The sequence below is a fragment of the Liolophura sinensis genome, chromosome 12 (assembly GCF_032854445.1).
Source record: "Liolophura sinensis isolate JHLJ2023 chromosome 12, CUHK_Ljap_v2, whole genome shotgun sequence".
Taxonomy (NCBI): Eukaryota; Metazoa; Mollusca; class Polyplacophora; order Chitonida; family Chitonidae; genus Liolophura; species Liolophura sinensis.
In genome coordinates this window covers 28,266,419-28,280,905 of record NC_088306.1, presented here as the reverse complement: position 1 = coordinate 28,280,905, position 14,487 = coordinate 28,266,419, and the positions used below count along the sequence as shown (strand labels likewise).

At 40.5% G+C, this 14,487-nt stretch overlaps 1 long non-coding RNA gene across 1 annotated transcript; it reads left to right on the top strand.

Moving 5' to 3' along the window:
- The first annotated feature begins 4,094 nt into the window (after window positions 1-4,094).
- LOC135479045 (uncharacterized) lies at window positions 4,095-7,383 on the top strand. Its single transcript, XR_010445814.1, has 3 exons — window positions 4,095-4,203; window positions 4,974-5,117; window positions 7,077-7,383. It is a non-coding gene; the product is annotated as an uncharacterized LOC135479045 (long non-coding RNA).
- Window positions 7,384-14,487: the final 7,104 nt, after the last annotated feature.

Sequence of the window (14,487 nt, the reverse complement as noted above, 5' to 3'; positions counted from 1 at the left end):
GTTTCCAATTTTGACTCACGTCGTCTAAAAATAAGCCTTTAAATCGCAATTCAAATTTTGACTCATGTCATCCAAAAAATAAGCCTTTAAATAGCAATTCAGATTTTGACTATAGACCAAACTGCATGCTATGTGAAAGCGATTTTTGACCTAAATAAAAGTTGTAAAATCTAGTAGAGTGACGAATTTACGGTTTAGTGAGATCAGATTGTGACTATTCCCCATTTCAAAATATTTGGGTTCCCAATTTTACATCCAAGGATCCAAAAACAAGCGTTAATGTGAAGTGTAGAATTTTCGCCGAAGTAAAAACTGGTGTTGTGAAATCGACTGGAGGTAGTGTCAGAATCGCGATCTACGTGCGTTTTGTTGTTGTTGTTGTATAGACACACGCTATCTCTTTTCTTGCTGGTTTTGTTTTCATACAATTTTGTATATTCAAACCATTAGTGTTTCTGAATAATTATGACGTCACCCAAGGTATTTGTTCTTGGTGTTGAAGCCAGGCTTATGGGGTTTAACATTATGGATTAGAAAAAGTATTTTAACTGCATTTTCCTTGCGATAATATAGACGTACAACAAAAATATCAGTGTGTAGAGCTTGTGTTTTAACGTGTCACTAAATAAGCGCATTTTTGTAGGGAGTATGACGGATTTTACAGACATCTGAATATAGGCGACTGGCTAGAAATAGACTGTAACAGTTCATATCATAACACATAGGCCTAATAGCTGATGCAAGTCATGATTAAACAACCTAGTCACGTTTTGCAAATGCCGTTAAATTTTAGCCGTAAGTAAAAGCCGTTACGACATGCAATTTTGCGATGATGTTCACAAACACCACACATTAGCGACTGAACAATAATATTGCCAAACAAAGTATCCGGTTAAAATGTATTTTTGATAAGAATACAGCAGCAGGCGTGTGATGCATGGGCAACCTTAACCCCTGTAGGCCTACACAAGCCACCTTTTGAAGGATGTCTACATGCTATACGAGTGAAGCCGGAAGCAGCGTTTGGCTGTTCTGTATGAACTGCTGTATTACTCCCAGCTGTAGGCGTGAACGATTGATGTCCATTTATTATAAGTCCTAACATAGAGTTTGTTCAATGTCTTCAGATGAATTCACCTGTGTTTTTATCACACGCTTTACTCATTGCCATGCGTTGGTTCGTAGAGTTTTAGCGGAAACGTATAGCACTAGAAACCGCTCTGTCTATTGGCTTCTGTGTGGCTCGATCAAAATTTGGCATCCATTGTTGGACCATATACACGATCCATTCGGATTATAATCCTTTCCTTATTTTATGTGTTATTTATATCATTGTTGTTTATCCATATTTTAATATTGACTGTAGTATACCCATCAATAATAGTGTCAATACGACGATCCAGATTATGGGTGGATGGAGGAAACTAGAATACGCCGATTAAACCACCGTAATTAGCCAGCTGCCTTACAAACCTGCTGAACTTTAGCCGGATAGACCTGGATTCGAACTCACACTTAAACCACCTGAGCCAGCGCCGAGTGCACTAGGACAAATTAAATGAACGATTGAGGTTCCATGTACAAGCTTTCGTCATATTTCTGATCGCCATTAAAGGGCTGCAACAAAGACTCTTCGTTCTCATCAGTTAGACATGTGCCAGTGTATTGCCCGTCTGTGATGTCATCATTATTTGCGTATGAAATGACCCTGGCTTTAAAGTCGAAAGTACACATTTGTAAACCGGATATGTGACACTTCCTCTGATCTGGGGCTGTTTCCACGTTGTGTAACAGTATCTCTGATGTTTGACATCTCCCATACTGTTTCACACTCCCAGTGATCTGTGGCTGTTTCCACGTTGTGTAACAGTTTCTCTGATGTATGACATCTCGCATGCTGTTTCACACTCCCACTCATCTGTGGCTGTTTCCATTTTGTGTAACAGTATCTCTGATGTATGACATCTCCCATACTGTTTCACACTCCCTCTGATCTGTGGCAGTTTCCATGTTGTGTAACAGTTTCTCTGATGTTTGACATCTCCCATACTGTTTCACACTCCCAGTGATCTGTGGCTGTTTCCATTTTGTGTAACAGTATCTCTGATGTTTGACATCTCCCATACTGTTTCACACTCCCAGTGATCTGTGGCTGTTTCCGTGTTATGTAACAGTTTCTCTGGTGTTTGACATTTCCCATGCTGTTTCACACTCCCAGTGATCTGTGGCTGTTTCCATTTTGTGTAACAGTATCTCTGATGTTTGACATCTCCCATACTGTTTCACACTCCCAGTGATCTGTGGCTGTTTCCGTGTTATGTAACAGTTTCTCTTGATGTTTGACATCTCCCATACTGTTTCACACTCCCAGTGATCTGGGGCTGTTTCCACGTTGTGTAACAGTATTTCTGATGTTTGACATCTCCCATACTGTTTCACACTCCCAGTGATCTGTGGCTGTTTCCGTGTTATGTAACAGTTTCTCTGGTGTTTGACATTTCCCATACTGTTTCACACTCCCAGTGATCTGTGGCTGTTTCCGTGTTATGTAACAGTTTCTCTGATGTATGACATCTCCCATACTGTTTCACACTCCCTCTCATCTGTGACTGTTTGCACGTTGTGTAACAGTATCTCTGATGTTTAACATCTCACATACTGTTTCACACTCCCAGTGATCTGTGGCTGTTTCCGTGTTATGTAACAGTTTCTCTGATGTTTGACATCTCCCATACTGTTTCACACTCCCAGTGATCTGTGGCTGTTTCCGTGTTATGTAACAGTTTCTCTGGTGTTTGACATTTCCCATGCTGTTTCACACTCCCAGTGATCTGTGGCTGTTTCCACGTTGTGTAACAGTTTCTCTGGTGTTTGACATCTCCCATACTGTTTCACACTCCCAGTGATCTGTGGCTGTTTCCGTGTTATGTAACAGTTTCTCTGGTGTTTGACATTTCCCATACTGTTTCACATTTTCTCTGATCTGTGACAGTTTCTCTACTGTGTAACAGTTTCTCTTATATGTGAGAGTTATATGGAATAACAGGAGATATTGTTCAGTGGAATAACGGCAGAATATTTTCATTAAATAACTACAGATTTTGTCCCATGGAATAACGGCAGATATTGTTCTGTGGAATTACGGCAAATGGTGTTCGTTGAATAACTACAGATTTTGTCCCATGGAATAACAGCAGATATTGTTCCGTGGATTAACGACAGATGGTGTTCGATAAATAACCACAGATTTTGTCCCGTGGAATAACGGCAGATGGTGTTCGTTGAATATCCATAGATTTGGTCTAATGGAATAACGGCAGATATTGTTCTGTGGATTAACAGCAAATGGTGTTCAATAAATAACCACAGATTTTTTCCCGTGGAATAACAGCAGATATTGTTCTGTGGAATAGGCGAAAATAGTGTTCCTTTGGAAAACCACAGAGGTTGGTCCGTTGAAAAACCGCAGATATTGTTCTGTTGAATAGCCGAAGATAGTGTAACCGCAGAGGTTGGTCCGTGGAATAACCACAGAGGTTGCTGCGTGGAATAAGCAAAGATTGCACATGTCTTATATTTATAAAGAGATTCAGTGTACATGTAGACCCGGTGTTGAACACATAAAAGTGTACATGTAGACCCGGTATTGAACACATAAAAGTGTACATGTAAATCTGGTATTTACCCCCATAGGTGTACCTGTAGATCCGGTATTTACCCAAAAGGTGTACATATAGATCCGGTATATACCCAAAGGGCATACATGTAGATCCAGTAATTACTACCACAGGTGTACATGTAGATCTGGTATTTACCCCACAGGTGTACATCTAGATTTAGTATTTAACCTACAATTGTAAATCTGTCGTCATGGGAAGGTCGTCATGGGAAGGTCTTCCAGCAACCTGCGGATGGTCGTGGTTTTCTCCCGAGCTCTACCCGGTTTCCACCCGCCATAATGCTTGCCGCCGTCGTATAAGTGAAATATTCTTTAGTACGGCGTAAACATCAACCAAATAAATAAATAAATAAATAACATGCTTCTGTCTTGTTTTTCAGCCACCACCTTCTCTTTCTTCATTTTGGGCGGTTACCTGAAGGGCTTCGGGATATTCTTCTCTGCCTTCCTGCAGGAGTTCGAAGCTTCCGCCTCGATCATATCCCTGGTGCTGGGTGTGCGATCAGTTGTCTATGCTTTCGTGGGTACGTTTTTAGGTATCATTAACTCGCCCAGGTGTCTTATGTTTTGCCGGCGCTTATTTGTCTGTTTCACTGATTCTTTTTGTCTGTCAGATATGTGAAAAGTTCTATTTTTATGCACAGGTTGGGCTTGGGCTAAGGGCCAATCAGTAAAATTGATCTGATCTGAAAACTTTAAGTGATTTTTCAGAATTGACGCAGAGAACAGACATTCAGACTGTAGTCAATTGGTGAGGGAGTTTGTACTTTTAGCTGTGAGGAGGTTTGCGCACACGGATTGCCTTTAAGTCTTTCTGTTATAATTTTACGATGTGTGCAAAAAATTTTGATTGATGTGACGGTGGACAGGATTTAAAGAATGAAGAAACCAGAAAGAGCCCGATGGAAACTGTGAAAAGGGATGTCCGCCAAAACTCCATTATGTTATTATGTATTATTATTCATAGAAAAATGCTTTGTGTCAAACTTCTTGATCCTTTCTTCTATATGCTTTATCCATTGTGCGGAAACGTATGTGATCTTGTGCTATCAGCATTGTCCATTATGCCTTGTGACTCGTGTTTGCCGGTAAATTCAGAATTGCTTCCGTCTTCGTGCTTGTGTGACCGACTGGCAGAGATGGACTGGCGTCATTTGTAAAGAATCCATTGCGTAATATCTATTATTCCTTGTTTAAGCCCCTCTTGCCATCAGCCTGTGTGACCGACTGACAGAAATGGAATGGCGCCATTGTAAAGAGGCCATTGCGTAATGTCTATTATTTCTTGTTTAAGCCCCTCTTGCCACCAGCCTGTGTGACCGACTGACAGAGAGGGTTGTCATTATCTTCGGAGGAATAATGCACTTTATTTCTGGAGTGTTGTCTTCTCAAGCCAGGAGTACAGAGGTTCTCATTTTTGTTAACGGTGCAATAGGGGGTAAGTTCTGGTAAGTAGAGGGTAAGTTTGGGGTATTAAAGGGTAAGTTCTGATCAGTAGAACATTAGAGGATAAGTTCTGGTCGGTAGAAGGTAAGTTCTGGCCAGCACAGGATAAGTTCTGGTCTGTAGAACATTAGAGGGATAAGTTCTGGTCTGTAGAGGGTAAGTTCTGGCCAGTACAGGATAAGTTCTGGTCTGTAGAACATTAGAGGATAAGTTCTGGTCTGTAGAGGGTAAGTTCTGGCCAGTACAGGATAAGTTCTGATCAGTAGAACATTAGAGGATAAGTTCTGGTCGGTAGAAGGTAAATTCTGGCCAGTACAGGATAAGTTCTGGTCTGTAGAAGGTAAGTTCTGGCCAGTACAGGATAAGTTCTGGTCTGTAGAACATTAGAGGATAAGTTCTGGTCTGTAGAAGGTAAGTTCTGGCCAGTACAGGATAAGTTCTGGTCTGTAGAACATTAGAGGATAAGTTCTGGTCTGTAGAGGGTAAGTTCTGGCCAGTACAGGATAAGTTCTGGTCAGTAGAACATTAGAGGATAAGTTCTGGTCTGTAGAAGGTAAGTTCTGGCCAGTACAGGATAAGTTCTGGTCTGTAGAACATTAGAGGATAAGTTCTGGTCTGTAGACGGTAAGTTCTGGCCAGTACAGGATAAGTTGTGTCTGTAGAACATTAGAGGATAAGTTCTGGTCTGTAGAGGGTAAGTTCTGGCCAGTACAGGATAAGTTCTGGTCAGTAGAACATTAGAGGATAATTTCTGGTCGGTAGAAGGTAAGTTCTGACCAGTACAGGATAAGTTCTGGTCTGTAGAACATTAGAGGATAAGTTCTGGTCTGTAGAACATTTGAGGATAAGTTCTGGTCTGTAGAGGGTAAGTTCTGGCCAGTACAGGATAAGTTCTGGGCAGTAGAGGGTACGTTCTGGACATTAGGGCGTACGGTGTGGAAATTAGGGTGTACGTTCTGGACAGCCGGGGGTACTTTTTTGGTCATTACGGGATAACTTCTTTACATCACGGAGTAAGTTCTGGACATTAGGAGGTATGTTCTGGGCATTAGGATGCAAGTTATGGACATTACGGGGCAACTCCTGTGTGCTTGGGAGTACTCTTGGACACTTGGCCGTACATTCTGGGCAATGAGGGCACAGTACAGTTAGACCCTAACCTTAAATCCATGTCCCAAATCTGGCTGAACTGATCGGCGTATGATCGGCGTATTGTCCGACCATCATCAGTGGCAACTTTCTAAATGCATACAAACAAAAGATATCACTTGCTCTGTTGATAACCTTGAGGGATTTGCTTCAGTGAACAATGTTGAGGAAACTGGTACAGACAAGAGAGGAACACATCTGTTGTGTGGGGATGTCAGAACCAATGAAAAAAATGAATTGTACTGAGATAACAAATAACACTTATATTCTGCGTCTCGATGCCAGAACTAGTGAAAAAATGTATATACTTGTACTGAAGAGATAACACATTGAGGGTGGGGGGGGGGGGGGGGATTGGGGGGTGGGGGTGGGGGGTGGGGGGGTTGGGGGGGCGTGGTCTAATCAAACATTAGAGCCGACTTTTTCAAACCATGGATAAATCGACATGTTAAATAGTGTTGTGTGGTTGTTGTTTGCAGTAGCAAACAGTTTAACTATGAAGGCCTATATTTCATGTATTTGAGGACAATCCTTTAGTTCAATATTTAGAAGATATTTTAAACAGGTCAAAATATTGAGTACACATTTCGAATTTGAAATGATTAGTGTTTATTTTACCTGATTTTAAAAGCGTCTGTCCCTATTGGCTAAGAGTTTAAGTGTTATTCTCACATCCAAAGACAACTGCTGCAGGTTCTAGCATATCCTTGACACAATATGGCTGAAATACGACCGATGTTGTATAAACGCCTGATGTTTCATTGATTCTACTGATTGCGTCATTTCATGCTATTTCTTACAGGACTGGCAGTAGCTTGTACGTTTGGCCCCCATTCAAGTGACCATTGGTAAATATTTTAACAAGAGAAAGTCCTTGGCAATGTCCATCGTTTTCTGCGGGGCAACGCTCGGACAGATTGTGATGTCTCCCGTTATTGTACTGATGTTAGACGCGTTTGGTTTACGAGGGACGTTGATGTTGTATGCAGCCCTTCTCTTGCACCTCTGCGTGACGGGAGCGCTGGCGAGACCAGTCAAAATGTCGACGTTGTCATCGAACCACGCCGTGCCAAACGACCTTGCTACTGATCCAGAGGACAAATCGAAAGCGGTGGAATATATCTCAAAGTCCGTAGAGATGCAGGACATGCTTAAAAAGGACATAGAATCTGAAAAGACAACAACAAATTCACAAGAAATCCACAGCTAAAACACTTATGAACGAAGACGTGGACAAGACTCGCGAACTACAAAAAACGGAAGTAGCAACTTCCGATCAGAAACGAACTGTCCGAGATTACTGTCGGACAATTTTTGCCACATTTCTAGACATCTCTTTGTGCAAGTCGCCAGGGTTTGTGGTTTACGTTGTGTCGGCCATTTTGACGTTTGTGCCGTTTATCAACGTTATGATATATCTTTTCCCGCACGCACGACAGAGGGGCTTATCTCCTGAATCGGCCGCCTTGCTGTTGACCATAATTGGCGCCTGTGAAATCGTCGGCCGATTCTCCATGGGAGTCCTGGCGGATATCAAGAAACTGGGGCCCAAGAAACTCTACGTCATATTAACCCTGCTTACAGGCATTCTGAGCATAGGCTTCAGTTTTTGTAGGACGTTTACCTCCATGGCAATCATGTGTGGGTTTCTGGGACTGCTCGGGAGTGCTCCAATTGTCCTAACTATGTCTATTACAGTGGAAATAGTTACCGTGTCTAGGATTGCCAAAGGTCTGGGATTCATCGCATTCTTCCAAGGAATATTCAACACAATATCACCTCCTGTTTTAGGTATGTATTCATAGTTTGAGAAGCTGGTCAGTCACTTGCCAAATGCCGGTGGTTTGTGCCAGCTACTACTTTTTCCTCGGCATTTTAAACCGGTCGGCAACTTATGGAGTATGGCGTGGAAACGATTAATCAATCAAACATTTAATGAATCATACACAGGCAAAAGATTTATTCATTTATCTATTTATTTGATTGATGTTTTACGCGGCACTGAAGAATATTTCACTTATACGACGGCGGCCAGCATTATGCTGGGAGGACACGGGGTAGGGCCCAGGGGAAACCCACGACCATCCGCAGGTTGTTGGCACACCTTCCCACCTATGGCCGGAGAGGAAAGTCAGCATGAGCCAGACTTGAACTCACAGCGATCGCATTAGTGAGAGACTCCTGAGTCATTACGCTGCGCTATCGCGCTAAAGGGTTGGGTACAGACGAAAGAGAGGGAGAGAGAGAGTCTGCTAACACCAAAATGGAATACATATGTCAGATGAAAAATAACGAAAACGTTGGATTCTGCGGTGGGCTTTTCTGACCATACTGTGGCCAGTGAAGCTAGGTTTCTGACCTTAATGTCAACTCAGCACCAGTCTTCTGTATTTAAAACACATGTGTACGAATTCACCTATCAATGCATTCGCGGAATGGACCATAATTCGAACTATGTAGCGGGTTGGCATAACAAAATGATCCGTACTTTGAAGCTGCATTGCTCCATTATCCTGTGTTCAAACCCTTTCAAACTTTAGGCATTCAAATGGCATGATTTTGTTAATATATCAACCATTTTCCAAGCTCATAGCTTGAGTAGTCTGTACACATAGTTAAAATGAAAACATAGCCTCAAAAACGCACGTTCCGGTGACCCACATTTCATCACCTGTCATGTGTCATGAGTATGACACGCGTAAAATCAAGTGTCGTCTGGAAAACTTGTCTGGCTCTAGTGTCAGAGAAACCCTTCTGCCACATAGGCACAAGTTTTGCTCAATCAAGATGGTTTTCTCTGCGGCGGACAAGGAATTGATATCCTTTTCAAGTAAAACAAGGTAGAACATCATTTTGAAATGTCCGGAACATGCGTTTTGACTCTATTTTGATGAAAAGGATGAAATTGAAACTTGGTCTGTATACTAAGGACATAATGGCTTTTGAGTGTGTAAATTTTCAGAAGCGTAAGAGGGTTTCGGAGATATTGAGTGTCAAAGTACGGCCCATTTTTTATGCACCCCCCCCACCCCCCTCCTGACGTCGCGTTTCGCACAAGGCGATGTGCATTGCCGGATAATAATAGCGCGGTATATCAAAATTAATATTATAACATAAATAAACAAGCACTGTGCACATGTATAACGCGGTCAGTTATAGCTGTCTCCCTCCGCGGTTTGCTAATTAGCGTGCTAGCGAGGCGCACTGACTCAGGAGCCTCTCACCAATGCAATGGCTGTGAGTTCAAGTCCAGCTTCATGCTGGCTTCCTCTCCGGTCGTGTGTGAAAAGGTACGGCAGCATTGTATTTCCATAGGGCTCTGCCAGGTTTCCACCCAACATAATAATCTTGAGTGCGACGTCAAACTCCGATCAAATAAATAAATAAATCGTTTATAGCTTATGCCCAAAGTACTAACTTTTTAAACCTTTCTCCACTGTTTCCAGGCTTGTTAAAGGACGTAACGGGGACCTACGACTCTGTTTTTTACATCAACGGCAGTCTGATGATTGTGGGATCTTTGGTGATGGCGTTATATCCACTGTTACGCAAATGTTGTAGAAAGGATGTAGAAGAATCTAAAGCGATAGAAGCGGAGATGAAGTGACAGTTCAGCCCTGAATAACCTAGTTTATCTATAGGCCGATATGGAAGCAATTTACACCCAGTCACACCACCTTAACAAACATAATCGGCCAGAATTGAAGGAAATGCAACAGGATGTGGATGTGAGGGTTTAAACGTGACGTTTAGATATATAGGTGTGTAGGTGCAAGTGTCCAACGCTGTCGCTCTATTAAACTTTCCTGACTATACATGATTACGGACATAAATCTGAGACAAAATGTGGATGTGACGGCTTAAGCGTGACGTGCGGATTTGGGTGTATAGGTGCAAGTATCCAGTGCTGTCGCGGTGGAAATGTCCTCACTGCATGTTTATGGCAAGAATCTAAGACAAAACATAAGACGGTTGATGTCACGGTTTAAATGTGACTGCATGGATTTAAATGTACAGATGTAACCACCCAGTGATATCGCGCGGTTAAACTGACCTCACTGCATAATTCATAAATGATGTGGATGTCACGGTATAAGTGTGACTGGATTTTGAAATGACGTTATATATAGATTAAGGTTTAAATATGTAAATGAATGTGTTAGCGTGCGACAATGTTGTGAAGATAAATTATTATGCTTTGAAACATGTGCGAGAGGCTGATGCAGTCACGCAGTCAGGATTGATACCGTGTATAAACATGTGCAAATCCTGGCGTTGTGACAGTGAGCAAAAATGTGACATTCTGTACAAAGTCGTGGCAGTTATGGCACGGGAAATACGATATTCTGTAACGATGCAGAAAATAGTAGTGTTTTCACAGTGTAAAGATTACATTTTTTAAAGATACCTAAGAAACTATAGTGTTTTCACAGTGTAAATTTTGTGTTCTGTGAAGACGCACAAGGTAGCTGTATTGTCATTATATAAACATGCCATTTTGTGCAAGCTGCGCAAGTCACTTGTATTGGTACTCTGTAAACGTGGCGTGTTCTAAAGATGTTCATGTGCAAGTTACTCTGGTGATGATGTCGTGAACATGAAGGTCTCTGAGGATGCGGAAGATTTTTCTAGTTTTGTATTGGCGTAAACTTTGATATGGAACAAACACCCTCCGTTAAAATGTGGAAAGTACTAATTTTGTCATGCAGTGAGTAAACACTCCCCCGTAACAATCCATGCGGGAGATAAGTCACACCATTAGAGACACAGACATTAGAAAACACTAAAATTAAGTACATATGTATATTTGATGAAAAAACATTCAACGCTGTCTCGGAAAATAGTTCGGTTTATTTTATTATTATTTTTTTAGAATTGTTCCAGCAGAGGGTATCAGTGACGTCACAGCCATATTTTTTTCCTTAAAATAGTTCAATTCAAGGTCCATTTGGGAAATGCATTCATAAGTCTCTATGTATAGGCGTTTTGAATTCTGAAATCAGTCAGTGTGTGTTAAGTGGTGAAAAGCCTGACGTGAAATCGCATTTTACTTGGTTCAAAAAATTTAAAAAAAAATCAATCGAACTATATTTATGTACAGTGTTTAATGGTCTCTCATTTGACATATGCTCCACGCTAGTGTTTTCTTCACCTTCAATGTTGCGCTCCGTAAACATCTGTCTTGTCATGTGGTATTCTGTAGAGATATGCTTTATGTTAAATTTGCCTCATAGTACAACTCGGCATTTGTAAAGATATGGTAAGTGACTAGTAACGACACGGCGTCAACACGCAATTCAGTTACAACGTGTAGGCACTAGTGAAATCGAACCATGATGTTTGGTAAAGATGTACCCAAGATTTTTATCACACAATTAATGTAAATTTTGCAAATTTCAAACATTTATCTGTCTATACCGACAACATATGCAAAGATACATAATAATAATAGTAATGATCGATAATTTGTATCGATTTACAAGCACACGTGTTCAGCAAATCAGGAAAACCTTCCACGCCGTTGCTAAAAAGTATATTTAAATATGTACTCAGGTAAATACATATTCAAATGAAAAGAGGTTTATGTTTAGAAATTGGTACAACATTCAGTTCTAGTAATAGGTAAACATAGATAATAATGTTATATTGACCATCAATGATTTATTTTTTATAGCCTACCGTTTATTTTTTTCAATCTTTTAAATATTTTTATCCATTATCCAGATTTTTATCCAGACCAAAGGTAAAATGGTGTGGTAATGTACCAGCCATTATATTTTGTAAAGAGTTACAACATACCAGTGTTGTCAACTCGCTAAGCACAATATTTTGTAAAGATTCACAAGATAGGAGTGTCGTTATGCCCAGAATAAGGTGGTGTTTAAAAATGCACGAGAGAAAAGTGATGTAATATAATAAACAAGATGGCGCGTATAGATGTACATGAGGATACATCGTCAAAATTGGAGTGTTGGTGGGACACAGCGAACGTCAGACGTGTTCTTTAAATGGATGTATATAATAGCGTTAGTGTGTTTAAATTGAAATGTTGTACCGTTATATAAACTTATTAATGTTATATCAGTCCAACATTTCGGCAATGGTATAATATGGAAAGCAAAAATTAACACTTTACAAAATGCATAGAAAATGTTGTAATCTATCAATTTATCTTACTCGTCAAATTAACATTGTTCCGCGTTATAAATGTAAAACAAATTGTAATGTAACATAATGTAAACAATCATTACGGTACATAAAATGTTAAAAACTTTTTAATCACATTTACAGTATTTAACATACTATAGATATATGTTGACAGTTTAACATCTGCGTTTAAATTAAGAGAGTACTCATAAAATATGGATAATTTTATATTAAAAAGAAAAAAAAATGTTGGCATTATTGTTCACGTTTTTGTATGGTTGTACAAGAGGTGTATTTTTGTTAGGAGTATACTAACAGGATATTATGCTGAATATTACAGAGTATTATGTTATAACAATAGAATGCATTCTACTGTCAATCAGGCAGCACACTTTTTTAAATTTAATAGATTCATTTTTCTAGTGTACCTCTATTTTTGTTGGACGTGACAGTCGGTGTTGTTATATAGAAAGCGTGTAATGTTCACAAATACGAAAGACAGAAGTGGTTTTAATCAATACGAAGTCAGCACTGCCTCATTACATGGCATTCTGTAAATTTATATTTATACTGAAAACGTCAGTTTGTACAAAGATGCACGAGAAAATAGCTTTGTGTGGTAGGACTAGTAAAAAAAGTGCGTTTTGTACAGGTGCTAGTGTTACTATGGTGCTGGTGTTATCACATGGCTGTAAGCATAAGACAAAGATGCAGCAGATGAAGTCTACTACGGTACTGTCACATGTAAAAACCACGCTGTGTTAAATAATATGCATTCGATTTTGAATATATTGCTCAGTAAACATTGCTCTCTGTACAGGTGTGGACGATTTTAGCATTGTCACGCCATATAAACATGGTGTTCTATGAAAAAATATATATATTAAAGGTTCTGGTGTCGTCGGAGAGTAAACATGACGTTTTGTAGACATGCGAAAATATCTGTGGTTCTGTTATAATTTATTTTTTCATTTGATTAGTGGTTTAGGCTAAATATTTCCCTTGTTCGACTGCAGACAGCATTATGATGGGAGGAAACCAGGCAGAGCTCGGGGAAACCCCATGAACGTTCGCAAGTTGCTGGAAGTTGCCTATATATGACGGAAGAGGAAACCAGCACAAACTTTCATTGGTGAGAGGCCCCTGGGTCAATTGGTGCACCGGGGCAGTTGTATTAGACCTATGCGTCAAACTTTATATGTTTTGTACGTATGGTGTAACATGGTAAGCTTGACGTTATGTAAAGATCGCCATGTTATGGTGTTACATGGTAAGCATGACGTTATGTAAAGATCGCCATGTTATGGTGTTACATGGTAAGCATGACGTTATGTAAAGATCGCCATGTTATGGTGTCACATGGTAACCATGACGTTATGTAAAGATCGCCATGTTATGGTGTTACATGGTGTCATATGACGTTATGTAATGATCCCCGTGCTTTGGTGTCACATGGTAAGCATGACGTTATGTAAAGATCCCCATGTTGTGGTGTCACATGACGTTATGTAATGATCCCCGTGGTTTGGTGTCACATGGTAAGCATGACGTTATGTAAAGATCCCCATGTTATGGTGTCACATGACGTTATGTAATGATCCCCGTGCGTTGGTGTCACATGGTTAGCATGACGTTATGTAAAGATCCTCATGTTGTGGTGCCACATGGTGTCACATGACGTTATGTAAAGATTCCCTTGTTGTGGTGTCACATAGTAAGCATGGCGTTATGTAAAGATCCCCATGTTGTTGTGCCACGTCAGGTATAGTCAGTAGCATTCTGTACATGCCGAGATGCGAACGATGGTTTTGTCCTGCCAGATGGTGTTTCCAAACATTTGAAATCTTGGTAAACGGCCATTATAACACAACTTCTGCGAATTTGTGAAAGAGCACGGCGTGACACGTTGAGGTGTTTTCACGAGATAATCCGGCGTCGTTTAACTGCTCTATACGCATGACCGGTAGTTTAGGGTTGCTTTGAGGGTAACTTCAGGCCTATCTGTATTTCTCATAACCCTCACATTACGAACGTGATGACCTTGGGCCTGTTGTACATTTGTCTCC